Source organism: Manis javanica, chromosome 4 (genome assembly GCF_040802235.1).
Source record: "Manis javanica isolate MJ-LG chromosome 4, MJ_LKY, whole genome shotgun sequence".
NCBI lineage: Eukaryota > Metazoa > Chordata > Mammalia > Pholidota > Manidae > Manis > Manis javanica.
The window spans coordinates 2,744,522-2,762,248 of NC_133159.1; the positions used below are offsets into that span (position 1 = coordinate 2,744,522).

A 17,727-nucleotide genomic window follows, 5' to 3' on the forward strand; every position below is an offset into this window, starting at 1 on the left:
GAGTAACTTAAGTATGCTATTACAAACACAGTCTAAAGGTTGTTTTTTTTCCTCGCCATTATTTATATATTAGATATCATATTCTGTACTCTTTGTCTCTCCATTGTTGTTACCTCTGGTGACAGCTGTTTAACCTTAGGAACACTTCCATCTGTAGCAGTCCCTGCAAAATACACTGTAGAGATGGTTGGTGGGAGCTAAATTCTCTCAGCTTTTGCTTAACTGGAAATTGTGTAATTCCTCCTTCAAATTTAAATGGTAATCTTTTTAAAAAATTTATTATTATTATTATTATTATTGTCATTATTTTTGTATGAGTCATCTACAATACATGAGCAACATTGTGTTTACTAGACTCCCCCCATCGACAAGTCCCCCGCACATACCCCATTACAGTCAGTGTCTATCAGCGTAGTAAGATGCTATCGAATCACTACTTGTCTTCTCTGTGTTGTACAGCCGTCCCCATATCCCCCTACATCATTTCTGCTAATAGTAATGCCCCCCTTTTTCCCCTTATCCCTCCCTTCCCACCCATCCTCCCCAGTCCCTTTCCCTTTGGTAACTGTCAGTCCATTCTCGGCTTCTGTGATTGTGCTGCTTTGTTCTTAAACTCCACAGATGAGTGAAATCATTTGGTGCTTGTCTTTCTCCGCCTGGCTTATTTCACTGAGCATAATACCCTCCAGCTCCATCCATGTTGTTGCAAATGCTAGGATTTGTTTTCTTCTTATGGCTGAATAATATTCCGTTGTGTATATGTATCACATCTTTTTTATCCATTCATGTACTGATGGACACTTAGGTTCCTTCCACTTCTTGGCTCTTGTAAATAGTGCTGCGATAAACATAGGGGTGCATCTGTCTTTTTCAAACTGGGCTGCTGTATTCTTAGGGTAAATTCCTAGAAGTGGAATTTCTGGGTCAAATGATATTTCTTTTTTGAGCATTTTAAAGAACCTCCATACTGCTTTCCACAATGGTTGAACTAATTTACATTCCCACCAGCAGTGTAGGGTAGTTTCCCTTTCTCCGCAACCTCACCAACATTTGTTGTTTGTCTTTTGGATGGTGGCGATCCTTAGCACTGTGAGGTGATATCTCATTGTGGTTTTAAGTTGCATTTCTCTGATGACAATCTATGTGGAACATCTTTTCTATGTGCCTGCTGACCATGTGAATTTCTTCTTTGGAGAAGTGTCTGTTCAGGTCCTCTTCCCACTTTTTAACTGGATTATTTGCTTTTTGTTTGTTGAGGTGTGTGAGCTCTTTATATATTTTGGATGTGAACCCTTTATCGGATCTGTCATTTATGAATATATTCTCCCACACTGTAGGATGCCTTTTTGTTCTGTTGGTGGTGTCCTTTGCTGTACAGAAGCTTTTCAGCTTGATATAGTCCCACTTGTTCATTTTAGCTTTTGTGTCCCTTGCCCGGGAAGATAGGTTCATGAAGGTGTCACTCATATTTACGTCCAAGAGATTTTTGCCTATGTTTTTTCCGAAGAGTTTTATGGTTTCCTGGCTTACATTCAGGTCTTTGATCCATTTCCAATTTTCTTTTGTGTATGGGGTTTGACAATGATCCAGTTTCATGCTCTTACATGTAGCTGTCCTGTTTTGCCAACACCAGCTGTTGCAAGAGGCTGTCGTTTCCCCATTGTATGTCCATGGCTCCTGTATTGTGTATTGATTGACCGTGTATGTTTGGGTTAATGTCTGGGGACTCTATTGTGTTCCACTGGTCTGTGGGTCTGTTCTTGTGCCAGTACCAAATTGTCTTGATTACTGTGGCTTTGTAGTAGAGCTTGAAGTTGGGGAGCAAGACCCCCACGCTGCTTTGTTCTTCCTTCTCAGGATTGCTCTGGCTATTCGCGGTCTTTTGTGGTTCCATATGAATTTTAAAACTATTTGTTCCAGTTCGTTGAAGAATGCTCTTGGTATTTTGATAGGGATTGCATTGACTCTGTAGATTGCTTCAGGCAGGATGGCCATTTTGACAATATTAATTCTTCCTAGCCAGGAGCATGGGATGAGTTTCCATTTGTCAGTGTCCTCTTTAATTTCTCTTAAGAGTGTCTTGTAGTTTTCAGGGTATAGTAGGTCTTCCACTTCCTTGGTTAGGTTTATTCCTAGGTATTTTATTCTTGTTGACTCAATTGTGAACGGAATTGTTTTCCTGATTTCTCTTTCTGCTAGTTCACCGTTAGTGTCTACGACAGTAACAGATTTCTGTGTATTAATTTTGTATCCTGCAACTATGCTGAATTCAGATATAAATTGTAGTGGTTTTGGAGAGGGGTCTTCAGGGTTTTTTATGTACAATATCATGTCATCTGCAAGTAGTGACAGTTTGACTTGTTCTTTACCTATCTGGATGCCTTGTATTTCTTTGTTTTCTCTGATTGCCGTGGCTGTGACCTCCAGTATTATGTTGAATAACCGTGCGGAGAGTGGGCATCCCTGTCTTGTTCCCAGTCTTAGAGGAAAAGCTTTCAGCTTCTTGCTGTTAAGTATGATGTTGGCTGTGGGCTTGTCATATATGGCCTTTATTGTGTTGAGGTACTTGCCCTCTATACCCATTTTGTTGAGAGTTTTTATCATGAATGGATGTTGAATTTTGTTGAATGTTTTTTCAGCATCTATGGATTTGATCATGTGGTTTTTGTACCCCTTTTTGTTCATGTGGTAGAAGATGTTGACAGATTTTCGAATGTTTTACCGTCCTTGCATTGTTGAGATGAATCCCACTTGTTCATGGTGAATGATCCTCTTGATGTATTTTTGAATTTGGCTTGCTAATATTCTGTTGAGTATTTTTGCATCTATATTCGTCAGGGATATTGGTCTGTAATTTTCTTTTTTGTGGGGTCTTTGCCTGGTTTTGGTTTTAGAGTGATGCTGGCTTCATAGAATGAGTTTGGAAATACTCCCTCCTCTTCTATTTTTTGGAAATCTTCTAAGGAGAACAGGTATTATGTCTTCTCTGTATGTCTGATAGAATTCAGGGTCAATCCTTCTGGCCCCGGGCGTTTTGTTCTTGGATATTTTTTTGATTACCAATTCAGTTTCATTTGCCAGTGATTGGTCTGTTTAGGTTTTCTATTTCTTCGTGGGTCAGTCTTGGAGATTGTATTTTTCTAGGAAGTTACCCACTTCTTCTTGCTTATCCAGTTTGTGAGCATATAGATTTTCATAGTATTCTCTAATAATTCTTTGTATTTCTGAGGGATCCCTAGTGATTTTTCTTTTCTCACTTCTGATTATGTTTATGTGTGCAGGCTCTCTTTTCTTCTTGATTAGTTTGGATAGGGGTTTATCCATTTTGTTTATTTTCCTGAAGAATCAGCTCCTGCTTTCATCGATTCTTTCTATTGTTTCATTCTTCTCAGTTCTATTTATTTCTGCTCCAATCCCTATTATGTTCCTCCTCCTGCTGACTTTGGGCCTCATTTCTTCTTCTTTTTCCAGTTGTGAGTTTAGACTGTTCATGTGGGATTGTTCTTCTTTCCTGAGGTAGGCCTGTATTGCAGTGTGCTTCCCTCTTAGCACCGCCTTGTCTGTGTCCCACGGATTTTGCGTTGTTCAGTTATTGCTGTCATTTGTCTCCAGGTATCGCTTGATCTGTTTTTATTTGGTCATTTGTCTGTTGGTTATTTAGGAGCATGTTGTCAAGCCTCCACGCGGTGGTAGGCTTTTTCATTTTACTTGCGTAATTTATTTCCAGTTTCATACCCTTGTGGTGTGAGAAGCTGCGTCATTTTTGAGGGCTCGTCCGGGATTACTTCAGAGGTGAGTATAGGCATCCGAGCCTGCCTTTTCCTTCACTGTCCTTATAGAAGGAAGCCGTCTGTGGCACACAACATCGTGCGCTCGTCAGCCACTTAAATGGGACTAGCCCGGCTGCCGATCTCAAAGTCTCGAGCGCCAGGTTCCCCTGCGTCTCCCTCAGTGGATCCCCCATGTCCCTTGGGAGCAGGGAAAGTCACTTGAGTGGAGACCAGGATTCCCCTTCAGAGGCGTCTCCCTGGATGCGAGGGACTGAGGAAGGCCGTGGGCACCTGCAAGCGTCTAGGCTGAGGCTGCGCTTCAGCGGCTTCTCCAAGGCCCGCGTGTCTGGAATCAGACCCCGACAGCCCGGCTGGGTATCCGTGAGGAGTGTCTCTCTTTCTGTCTGTCTGACTTCCAGCCTGCTCCTCCAGGCCGCCCCAGCCTCTGCGTGAGGCAAGGGTGCTCTTTACATCCTTTACTCGCTCGATGTGTGCCTCTGACTTCATCAGTACCACGGACCCCGATGCTCAGCACTGCAAGGTAGGAGATCTACGCCTCACTCCTTCACTCTTATTCCTGACAAAATGCTGTACTTTTTATCTCATAAAAATGTGTCCGGTTCGTTGAAGAATGCTGTTGGTATTTTGATGGGGATTGCATTGAACCTGTAGATTGCTTTAGGCAGGATGGCCATTTTGATAATATTAATTCCTCCTAGCCAGGAGCATGTGATGAGTTTCCATTTGTTAGTGTCCTCTTTAATTTCTGTTAAGAGTGTCTTGTAGTTTTCAGGGTATTGTAGGTCTTTCAGTTCCTTGGTTAGGTTTATTCGTAGGTATTTTATTCTTGTTGATGCAATTGTGAATGGAATTGTTTTCCTGATTTCTCTTTCTGGTAGTTCATCGTTAGTGTATAGTAAAGCAACTGGTTTCTGTGTATTAATTGTGTATCTTGCAACTCTGCTGAATTCAGATATCAGTTCTAGTAGTTTTGGAGTGGAGTCTTTAGGGTTTTTTTTATGTACAATATCATGTCATCTGCAGATAGTGATGGTTTGACTTGTTCTTTACCAATCTGGATGCCTTGTATTTCTTTGTTTTGTCTGATTGCCATGGCTGTGACCTCCAGTACTATGTTGAATAACAGAGGGGAGAGTGGGCATCCCTGTCTTGTTCCCGATCTTAGAGGAAAAGCTTTCAGCTTCTTGCTGTTAAGTATGATGTTGGCTGTGGGCTTGTCATATATGGCCTTTATTGTGTTGAAGTACTTGCCCTCTATACCCATTTTGTTGAGAGTTTTTATCATGAATGGATGTTGAATTTTGTCAAATGTTTTTTCAGCATCTGTGGACACGGTCATGTGGTTTTTGTCCTCCTTTTTGTTGATGTGGTGGATGATGTTGGTGGATTTTCTAATAGTGTAGCATGCTTGCTTCCCTGGAATAAGTCCTACCTGTTCATGATGAATGATCTTTTTCATGTATTTTTTTAAAAATTTTATTTTGATATCATTAATCTACAATTACGTGAAGGAAATTATGTTTACTAGGCTTCCCCCATCACCAAGTCCCCCCTTCCCACATCCCCGTTCAGAGTCACTGTCCGTCAACATAGTAAGATGCTGTAAAATCACTACTTGTGTTTTCTGTGTTGCACAGCCCTCCCCGTTCCCCCCCCGACACTATACATGCTAATCATAATGCCCCCTTCTTTTTTTCTCGCCCTTATCCCTCTCTTCCCACCTGTCCTTCCCAGTCCCTTTCCCTTTGGTAACTATTAGTCCGTTCTTGGGTTCTCTGCTTCTGCTGCTGTTTTGTTCCTTCAGTTTTCTTTTGTTCTTATGCTCCACATATGAGTGAAATCATTTGGTACTTGTCTTTCTCCGCCTGGCTTATTTCACTGAGCATAATACCCTCTAGCTCCATTCCATGTTGTTGCAAATGGTCAGATTTGTTTTTTTCTTATGGCTGAGTAATATTCCATTGTGTATATGTACCACATCTTCTTTATCCATTCATCTACTGATGGACATTTAGGTTGCTTCCATATCTTGGCTGTTGTAAATAGTGTACCAATAAATATAGGGGTGCATCTGTCTTTTTCAAACTGGAGTGCTGCATTCTTGGGGTAAATTCCTAGAAGTGAAATGCCTGGGTCAAATGGTATTTCTATTTTGAGCATTGTGAGGAACCTCCATACTGCTTTCCACAATGGTTGAACTAATTTACATTCCCTCCAGCAGTGTAGGAGGGTTCCCCTTTCTCCACAACCTCACCAACATTTGTTGTTATTTGTCTTTTGGATGGTAGCCATCCTTAATGGTGTGAGATGATATCTCATTGTGGTTTTAATTTGCATTTCTCTGATGACAAGCGATGTGGAGCATCTTTTCATGTGTCTTTTGGCTATCTGAATTTCTTCTTTAGAGAACTGTCTGTTCAGCTCCTCTGCCCATTTTTTAATTGGATTATTTGGTTTTTGTTTGGTGAGGTGTGTGAGCTCTTTATATATTTTGAATGTCAACCCTTTATCGGATCTGTCATTTACAAATATATTCTCCCATACTGTAGGATACCTTTTTGTTGTATTGATGGTGTCCTTTGCTGTACAGAAGCTTTTCAGTTTGATAAAGTCCCATTTGTTCACTTTTTTTTTTTGAGAGGGCATCTCTCATATTTATTGATCAAATGGTTGTTAACAACAATAAAATTCAGTATAGGGGGGTCAACGCTCAATGTACAATCATTAATCCATCTCAAGCCTAGTTCTCGTCAGTCTCCAATCTTCTGAAGCATAACGAACAAGTTCTTACATGGTGAACGAATTCTTACACAGTGAATAAATTCTTACATGGTGAACAGTACAAGGATATTCATCACAGAAACTTTCGGTTTTGATCATGCAATATGACCTATAAACAATCAGGTCAAATATGAATATTCGTTTGATTTTTGTACTTGATTTATATGTTGATCCCACATTTCTCCTATTGTTATTATTATTTTTATTTTTAATAAAATGCTGAAGTGGTAGGTAGATGCAAGATAAAGGTAGAAAACATAGTTTAGTGCTGTAAGAGGGCAAATGTAGATGATCAGATGATCAGGTGTGTGCCTATGGACTAAGTATTAATCCAGGCTAGACAAGGGCAGCAAAACATCCATGGATGCAGAAGATTTCTCTCAAAGCAGGGGGGGTGAGGTTCTGAGCCTCACCTCTGTTGATCCCCAAATTCTCACCTGATGGCCCCCCTGCGACTGTGCCTGTCTTAGGTTGTTCCTCCCTTGAGGAATCTTACCCGTCTCTGGCTAACCAGTCATCTTCCGGGGCCATACAGGGAAATGTAAAGTTGGTAAGTGAGAGAGAAGCCATATTGTTTGCAAAGGTTAGCTTTTTACTTCTTTGCAGATTTATGCCCTGTGGCTTCTATGCCCAGCATTTGTCTCGAGGTATCTTTACCACCTGGAGGAATTATAATACTCGGTAAATTCGATATGAGGCAGGAATTCTATTTAAGGGTTGTAATTAGGAAGGAAGAAGAAAAGCTATAGATGTAGCATATAAAGGAAACATGGGAGGATTGATTATTTCTTTGACATATCTTCTTGTAGAGTACCTTAAGCATGTATAGGTTTTAAACTACTAACTAATTTGCACACACATATTAACATAATAGGAATACGGTGACATAAACAAAGCAAATCTATAATTACCATCCATCTCCAGTGAAGCCAAGAAAACCATTTAGGCACCCTAGGCATTTGTGAAAATTTATCTATGATATGATGGATATTGTCCAACTGTACTTGAACCATCAGACAAATTAAAGCAGCCCATTTCTGGGATCTGTTCACATCCCATATGTTCTTTTAACCATAGATAGTCTATAGTCATGAGATTTTGGAGCGCTACAACTTGCACCCCTCCCAACTCCTGGTTGAGTTCCAACAGTACAGATCCGGTCAAATTCGTTGTCTCACTGTATGCACATGCCAGCCTAGACATCTCCCTCCTCATTCCTATGGCAAGTCCAGGAGACGGTGGGCTGGATGCAGCCACAACCGCAGCATCGTCCGGATCCCTGTGGAGGCTTTTTGATGATCATCCCCCGGCACAAGTCCTCCAGAGAGTGCTGATGCCGGAAGCTCCTCCTCATATCGTATCTTAGTTCATTTTCTGGGTATCCAAGCTAGGCCTTGATCTTCTGCATAGAAACAAACAGACCCTTTGCCCACACTTTGACATGCCCTCTATACCACTGTGCAGAACTCATTGGAGGTCAGCGCACAGGAACTGCTTTTTTTTTTTTTTTTTTAATTAAGAGAAAGGAATATTATCAGAAAAGAGTACCTCCATAGCTGATCATCTGACACCCTTTAAGTGATCAACATTAAGGATATTTAAAGCATGCGTTGATCTTTGATTTACCAATAGTTTTATCCTGTTAAGGAGTAATCCCCCTTTTCTTTCTTTCTTTTTTTTTTAATTTTTGATTTTTAATCTACACTTACATGAAAAATACTATGTTTACTATGCTCTCCCCTATATCAGGTCCCCCCTAACAACCACATTACGGTTACTGTCCATCAGCTTAGCAAAATGTTGTAGAGTCACTACTTGTCCTCTCTGTGTTGTGTAGCCCACCCTCCCCTTTCTCCCTCCCCCCATGCATGCTAATCTTAATACCCCCCTTCTTCTTCCCCCCCCTTATCCCTCCCTGCCCACCCATCCTCCCCAGTTCCTTTCCCTTTGGTACCTGTTAGTCCATTTTTGGGTTCTGTAATTCTGCTGCTGTTTTGTTCCTTCAGTTTTTCCTTTGTTCCTATACTCCTCAGATGAGTGAAATCATTTGGTATTTCTCTTTCTCCGCTTGGCTTATTTCACTGAGCATTATACTCTCCAGCTCCATCCATGTTGCTGCAAATGGTTGGATTTTTCCACTTCTTATGGCTGAGTAGTATTCCATTGTGTATATGTACCACATCTTCTTTATCCATTCATCTACCGATGGACATTTAGGTTGCTTCCAATTCTTGGCTATTGTAAATAGTGCTGCGATAAACATAGGAGTGCATCTGTCTTTCTCAAACTTGATTGCTGCGTTCTTAGGGTAAATTCCTAGGAGTGGAATTCCTGGGTCAAATGGTAGGTCTGTTTTGAGCATTTTGATGCACCTCCATACTGCTTTCCACAATGGTTGAACTAATTTACATTCCCACCAGCAGTGTAGGAGGGTTCCCCTTTCTCCACAGCCTCGCCAACATTTGTTGTTGTTTGTCTTTTGGATGGTAGCCATCCTTACTGGTGTGAGGTGATACCTCATTGTGGTTTTAATTTGCATTTCTCTAATAACTAGCGATATGGAGCATCTTTTCATGTGTCTCTTGGCCATCTGTATTTCTTTTTTGGAGAACTGTCTGTTCAGTTCCTCTGCCCATTTTTTAATTGGGTTATTTGTTTTTTGTTTGTTGAGGCGTGTGAGCTCTTTATATATTCTGGACGTCAAGCCTTTATCGGATCTGTCATTTTCAAATATATTCTCCCATACTGTAGGGTTCCTTTTTGTTCTATTGATGGTGTCTTTCGCTGTACAGAAGCTTTTCAGCTTAATGTAGTCCCACTTGCTCATTTTTGCTGTTGTTTTCCTTGCCCGGGGAGATATGTTCAAGAAGAGATCACTCATGTTTATGTCTAAGAGGTTTTTGCCTATGTTTTTTTCCAAGAGTTTAATGGTTTCATGACTTACATTCAGGTCTTTGATCCATTTTGAGTTTACCTTTGTATATGGGGTTAGACAATGGTCCAGTTTCATTCTCCTACATGTAGCTGTCCAGTTTTGCCAGCACCATCTGTTGAAGAGACTGTCATTTTGCCATTGTATGTCCATGGCTCCTTTATCAAATATTAATTGACCATATATGTTTGGGTTAATTTCTGGGGTCTCTAATCTGTTCCACTTGGTCTGTGGCTCTGTTCTTGTGCCAGTACCAAATTGTCTTGATTACTATGGCTTTGTAGTAGAGCTTGAAGTTGGGGAGTGAGATCCCCCCTACTTTATTCTTCTTTTTCAGGATTGCTTTGGCTATTCGGGGTCTTTGGTGTTTCCATATGAATTTTTGAATTATTTGTTCCAATTCATTGAAGAATGTTGCTGGTAATTTGAGAGGGATTGCATCAAATCTGTATATTGCTTTGGGCAGGATGGCCATTTTGACGATATTAATTCTTCCTAGCCATGAGCATGGGATGAGTTTCCATTTATTAGTGTCCCCTTTAATTTCTCTTAAGAGTGACTTGTAGTTTTCAGAGTATAAGTCTTTCACTTCTTTGGTTAGGTTTATTCCTAGGTATTTTATTCTTTTTCATGTAATGGTGAATGGAATTGTTTTCCTGATTTCTCTTTCTATTGATTCGTTGTTAGTGTATAGGAAAGCTACAGATTTCTGTGTGTTAATTTTGTATCCTGCAACTTTGCTGTATTCCGATATCAGTTCTAGTAGTTTTGGAGTGGAGTCTTTAGGGTTTTTTATGTACAGTATCATATCATCTGCAAATAGTGACAGTTTAACTTCTTCTTTACCAATCTGGATTCCTTGTATTTCTTTGTGTTGTCTGATTGCCGTGGCTAGGACCTCCAGTACTATGTTAAATAACAGTGGGGAGAGTGGGCATCCCTGTCTGGTCCCCGATCTCAGTGGAAATGCTTTCAGCTTCTCGCTGTTCAGTATAATGCTGGCTGTGGGTTTATCATATATGGCCTTTATTATGTTGAGGTACTTGCCCTCTATTCCCATTTTGCTGAGAGTTTTTATCATGAATGGATGTTGAATTTTGTCAAATGCTTTTTCAGCATCTATGGAGATGATCATGTGGTTTTTGTATATGACCCATTTTGTACATGTTTTTTGCATGCCTGGGGAAAAGGGCACACACATTCTCCGTTTTGGGGTTCTAGCATCCTCTGCACACCTCACAGCTCCAGCATGTTTGTCAAGACTTCAGTATCTCTGCTTTCTTTTATCTGCTTTATTTTTCATGAAAAGCTCCATTAAAGTTTCTGCCTGGATTTCTGTGTATTGCATGATGTTTTTGTGAAGCCAGGTGCATATACATGTATGATGAATAGCTCTCCTTGAATTATTTGTGAGTACATAATGTTCCTTCATACGTTCCTTTTTTTGTATTCTTGTTTCTATTTTGTGTCCTTCTTTTCTTAATTCAAAGTGGTGATACCGAAACTCCCTACTTTATAGAATTAGCATGGATATTGAATATGTCCATCGGTGCAATGCATTTAAAATGGGATCTAGAATATTGAAGCCCTGTTAGGTGTTAACTTTCTTTCTGTCCTATTTTCATATACCACAAGTCTCAACAATTCCCAGGACACCTCTGCCAATCTCAGAGAGGCCCTTCCAGTACTGCCCCCCTTTCTGCTCATCACCAACCCTGCTAAGCAGCAGGTCTGTTCAGGGACCAGAAAGGGAGGGGAAGTACTGGGCTCTGTGACAGAATTCCCTGCCTGGTGGAAATCAGAGGACAAATATCCCCTGTAAGCTGGATGGATAAGCACGGGCAGACCCAGGGAAGATAATCCAGACAGAGGGGAGATTTTGTCTAAATAGATACCCAGTGAGTGACAGAATGTACCAGAGACCCTGGGCAACATGACAAACGGTTGCGGCCAAGAGCCCAGGGATGGGAATGATGGAGGAGCAGCCAGGCTTCCCCATGGAGGGAAGTTTCTGGAAGGATTGCCCACCTGATTGGTTAGACAGCAGAGAGCAGGGAGGGGAGGCAGAGCACCCGCTGGGGTCTCACCTGTGCCCCGAGATCTCCCCCCGTGCACAAGGAAACCAACTGGCCTAGAGAAGAGCTGCTAATGGGTACCCAGAGATGCCGAGGTGGGCCTGGGATTCAGCATAAATCACCACCCCACCCCCCCGGCAGGATGTTGGCAGAACTGTTGTTGAGAGTGTAACTCAATTACCGCTGGGAAAGCTGGCCTCGTAAATGCTGTTATCAATCTGAATTAAACCGAAGTTTTTAACAACTCAGCTGCTTCCAGGATCGTCCCCTCCCAGCTTTATCATCCCCAGTGCCAAGTCAGCCCCAAAAGGAAAAAAAAAAAAACACAAAGCCAAAGGGGATGATAAGTAATAATCTTTTTTAATGTGTTTTGTTCCTCATAGTCTATGAGGCAGAAGAGTGACAGCACCTGACAGACCCCCCGGGGGTGTTCCGGACCTGACCCCTGACCCAAACCCAGCACTGGGAGGGAGCAGGGTTAGTGGGAGCAGGCATCAGCAGGCCCAGGGCGTCCCCAGCCCCACCAGGCAATGGCCGGGCTCACCTGGGAGCCTGTGGGACATGCAGCAACCTGGGCCCCTGCTGGCCCTGCTGGCCCTGCTGGCCCAGAACCTGGGAGTCTGCGTCCCAAAGCCTGACCATCACTGGGACACTCGGCCCCATCCTGCCCCTGCCACTGCCTCGTTTAGGGCGTCCTCACACAGCAGCCGCAGGAAACGAGGCCACTCCCTTGGTGAAAGTGTAGCCTTAAATGGGTCCCCACAGTGTTGGTCACAAGAGAGCTGTGACCATGTGATTTATAATAAGAAATACATATTTGGTCTTCATCCCGGGACCGGCACAGAGCTCCTGAAGCCTTTGGGATTTCCTAAGTGATGAGAGCACAAAGCTGTCCTTGTTATTTATGAGGTGACTTTGGACCACACCTAAAAATGGCACCTGATGCCAGTGACCAGAGGATCGGAACCTTCGATCCCAGCCCGACCTCTGGGGAGGGAGATGGCCGAGGGGTTGGGTCAGCCCCCAGTGGCCAATGATTTAATCAATTGTGCCTATATAATGACACCTCCATAAAAACCCAGAGGACAGAGTTCAGAGAGCTTCCAGCTGGGTGCTCACGTGGAGGTGGGGGGCCCAGAGAGGGCAGGGGAGTTGCACAGCCTTCCCCCACCACACCTGGCCTTGTGCCTCTCTGCCATCTGGCTGCTCCTGAGTTATGTCACTTTATAATAAACTGATAATCTAGTAAGTAAGTAAAATTTGAGTTCTGTGAGCTGCTCTACCAAATTAATCAAACCTAAGGAGTTCACGAGGCCTTCCAATTCACAGCCAGTTGGTGAGAAGCATGGGTGACATGCACAGGTGACCCCTGGACTTGTGACCGGCATCTGAAGGGGAGCAGGGAAGTCTCATGGGATCAAGTCCTAAACCCATGAGGTCTGATGCCATCTCCACGTGTAGGGTCAACACTGAGTGGAACTGCAGGACACCCAGATGGTGTCTGAGTATTACTCAATGGTGTGAAATACCACACACCTACTGGAATGGGAGTCAGAATTCTAGAGGCTTCCATGGCCCAGTTAGTGGAGAATTAATGTGGGTTGGCTTGCCATTTCCCAGCAAAGACCCCCAGTGCTTCAGAAGGCTCATCTCCAAAGATACACCGAGGAAAGTTTCCAGCCCTCCGTACTGCAAGCCCATCTGTCTTTCTCTGAGGATTAGAAATAGTAAGACAGTAAATCGGCTTTTTTTTCGTGCCCTGTGGAAAATATTAATTACTATGTGCTTGTCCACCTAAAAGTTTTATGAGACACTGGCATAGTTCTTTGTAACCCGGCTGAGCTCGAGCTCCCTGACGTGACAAATAAGGCTCATTTGACATAAAATATGGAAATGGGCCATCATTGATCTCAGAGAGATTCATCACCTACCCACGGCCACACAGCTGGGGTTTGAGCACAGAATGCTAGAATCTAAAATCCAAGGGCCTGCCCCCATGGCCCCGCCCTTCCCAATGACACCAAACACCAACTGTGATGGAGGATTGGTACCCAAAACAAGTACCATGAGACAGTAAGAACCAGACACAGGAGGGAGACAAAACTGCTTGTCGTTGGGCTCGGGTGTGCTCCGAGCTCCCTGCAGCCCAAATGGAAGGGTACGAGCAGGGGGCGTCTTTTATCAGAAGGGAGGGACACGCACCTTCCTGAAAGGAGGACTCTAATTGGTGCTGGGAGTCCCGTGGGAAAAAGTGACAACATTCTTGTGCAAAAGGACCACCGCTACACTTCATGTAGCCATTTCTCATGAAGGTCTCAGCAAGGTCAGGGGTGAAAACTGACTCAGTAAATGCCAGGCTCTGCCAAGACAAGGTCAGGACGTGGTGTAAATACACGGGCTTCTTGCTCGGAGCTGGAGTGGAGAGCGCCCAGAGGCAGGGATGAATCACACACCCTGCAGATGATAGTGTATTTTACAAAAGTGATTGCAGGCTTTGGTTGGAAGGTGGAGAGCAAAGCATTACAGTGGCTGGCAATGGGTGGCACTGGGTAGGTTGACCAGGTGGCCAGAGGGGAGCTTAATCAAAACTGTCATTGGGATCAAAGGCCCTCCCCTGCGCCCACAGGGAGAGGCTGCAGGAACCAACTGCTTAGTCACAAGGGTAGATTTGGCTTCATTTCAAAAGAGGCAATGTGGTATGATCACATCCCCCGAATTCTACACCCTACAGCATGGCCAGGAGGACACAGGTGTGGAGACGCCATTAGCGGCCATAGCAGTGCCACCTGGAGCATTTGATTTTAGGAACAGGATGTCCCCAAGAACCCTCCAGATGAAATAGCTGTGAAATGAGCCTCTGAAAACTGAATAAATCAACCTTCTTTATAGAGTTGTAGTTCATCTAAATGATAACTCTACAACATTTTGCTATGCTGATGGACAGTGACTGTAAAGGGGTTTATAGGGGGGACCTGGTATAGGGGAGAGCCTAGTAAACACAATATTCATCATGTAAGTGTAGATTAATGATAACAAAAAAAAAGAAAGAAAGAAAAGGGGGATTACTCCCTGACAGGATAAAACTAACTGTAAATCGATGATTAATGCATGCTTTAAATATCCTTAATTTGGACCACTTAAAGGGTGTCAGATGATCGGCTATGGAGGTACATTTTTCTGATAATATTCCTTTCTCTTAAAAAAAAAAAGCACTTCCTGTGTGGTGACCTCCAATGAGTTCTACACAATGGTATAAAGGGCATATAAAAGTGTAGGCAAAGGGTCTGTTTGTGTTTATACAGAGGATCAAAGCCTGATTTGGCTACCCAGAAAATGAACTAAGATACGATATGAAGAAGAACTTCCAACATCAGCACTCTCTGGAAGACTCATACCAGAAGATGATCATCAGAAAACCTCCACAAAGATCCAGGCGATGCTGCAGTTGTAGCTGCACTCATCCCTCCGGTTCCTGGACTTGCCATGGGAATGAAGAAGGAGATACCTAAGCTGGCCTGTGCTTTCAGTAAAGCAACAAATTTGACTGGATCTATACTGTTGGAACTCAACCAAGAATTAGAAGTGCAAATTGTAGCGCTCCAAAATCTTACAACTACAGACTATCTACTGTTAAAAGAACATATGGGATGTGAACAGTCCCCAGGAATGGGTTGTTTTAATTTGTCGGATTTTTCTCAGACGGTTCAAGTTCAGTTGGACAATATCCACCATATTATAGATAAGTTCTCACAAATGCCTAAGGTGCCTAACTGGTTTTCTTGGTTTCACTGGAGATGGCTGGTAATTATAGGTCTGCTTTGGTTATGTAACTGTATTCCTATTATGTTAATGTGTGTGTGCAATTTAATTAGTAGTTTAAAACCTATACATGCTTAAGTTACTCTACAAGAAGAAATATCAAAGAAATACTGAATCTTCCCATGTTTTCTTCCACCTGCTACTTCTATAGCTTTTCTTCTTCCTTCCTAATTACAACCCTTAAATAGAATTCGTGCCTCATATTGAATTTACTGAGTATCATAATTCCTCCAAGTGGTAAAGATACCTCAAGACAAATGCTGGGCATAGAAGCCACAGGGCATAAATATCCAAAGAAGTAAAAAGCTAACCTTTTCAAACAGTAAGGCTTCTCTCTCACATACCAACTTTACATTTCCCTGTATGGCCCCAGAAGATGACTGGTTAGCCAGAGACGGGTAAGATTCCTCAAGGGAGGAACAACCTAAGACAGGCACAGTTGCAGGGGGGCCATCAGGTGAGAAATTGGGGATCAACAGAGGTGAGGCTTAGAACCTCACCCCCCCTGTTTTGAGAGAAATCTTCTGCATCCAAGGATGTTTTATTGCCCTTGTCTAGCCTGGATTAACACATAGTCTACAGGCACACACCTGATCATCTACATTTGCTCTCTTACAACACTAAACTATGTATTCTACCTTTATCTTGCGTCTACCTACCACCTCAGCATTTTATTAAAAGTAATACTAATAAAGAGAGAAATGTGGAATCCACATACAAATCAAGTATAAAAATCAAACGAATATTCATATTTGAACTGATTGTTTATAGTTCATAATGCATGATCAAAACCGAAAGTTTCTGTGATGACTGCCCTTGTACTGTTCACGATGTAACTTATTCACTATGTAAGAACTTGTTCTCCATGTAAGAACTTGGTCATTATGCTTCAGAAGATTGGAGACTGACGAAAATTAGGCTTGGGGTGGATTAATAATTGTGCATTGAGCATGGACTCCCGTATACAGAATTTTATTGTTGTTAACAACCATTTGATCAATAAATATGAGAGAGGCCCTCTCAAAAAAAAAATTACAGACTTCCAACTGTAAAACAAATAAGTAACTGGGATGAAATGTATAGCATAAGGAATATAGTCAAAATATTGTAACAACTTTGTATGGTGATAGCTGGTACCTAGAATTATCATGTATATAAATGTTGAATCACTGTGTTGTACACTTGAAACTAATGTAATACTGTGTGTCAACTACCCTTCAATAAAAAATAATTATCTAGAAAAAAAAAAACACCAGCAGCAGAATCACAGAACCCAAGATTGGACTAAAAGTTACCAAAGGAAAATGGACTGGGGAGGATGGGTGGGAAAGGGAGGGATGAGGGGGAAAAAGAAAGGGGGCATTACGATTAGCATGTGTACTGTGGGGGGGCAAGGGAAGAGATGTGCAACACAGAAAAGACAAGTAGTGATTCTACAGCATCTTACTACGCTGATGGACAGTGACTGTAATGGGGTTTGTGGAGGGGACTTGGTGAAGGGGGAGCCTAGTAAACATAATGTTCTTCATGTAATTGTAGATAAATGATAACGGAAGGCAGGCAGGTAGGAAGGAAGGTAGGAAGAAAGGAAGGAAGGGCATCAGAGTTAATGCCATTACCTTTGTGGTAAGACAGAGCTAAATTTAACATAGTGCTCCACTTATTGTTATAAGGCCACAGATTAACTGCTGAATAGCCTTAGTTTCTTCACTTCTAAAATAGGGAAGGATAACAGAGTCAACCTCATACTATATAATTTAACACGATTAGCACAATTCCCATTGCACAGTAAATACACAATAAGTATTAGCATGGATGTATTATAAGTTCTTCCTATCAAACATGAACTCATGAAGGTAAGTTTTTGATGCAGATTATAGGACCAACCTTAGATAGGGTGGTGAAGACCAGACTCTATTCAATACCCTGGAGATGTTACTTTTGCAAAGGCAATGTGCTGTAAAGAATTTTTTTCCTTCTCATTATTTTACCAGTCAGCTCACACAGTACACTTCTCGTTACTGAGAACCACCAGTCGGGAAGCTCACTGTAATTAAAAGATTGATCTTCTGGAAACAATGCTTAATAACAGGCACAAAAAAGTGTGAGTAATTCTGCATTTTCCAACACTGTCCTCAAGTTAATTTAACCTGAGCTGTTTGTGAACCACCTAGAAAGTCTAGACTCGGTGTGTGCAGGCTGAAATCAATGCACCAGAGAGAAGAGGAGACGAACTCCGACTGGCCCTTCACTGAGATCAGGGGAGCCTTGTGAACAAAAAAGCAGGGGAACACACATTGCTAACAGTTCGGATTTGCAATGGCAACTT

At 42.3% G+C, this 17,727-nt stretch overlaps 1 long non-coding RNA gene across 1 annotated transcript in view; it reads right to left on the reverse strand.

The window, feature by feature from the left end:
* LOC140848636 (uncharacterized) overlaps positions 1-17,727 on the reverse strand; it is a 36,785-nt gene that overhangs the window by 17,375 nt on the left and 1,683 nt on the right. The window lies entirely within an intron of this gene.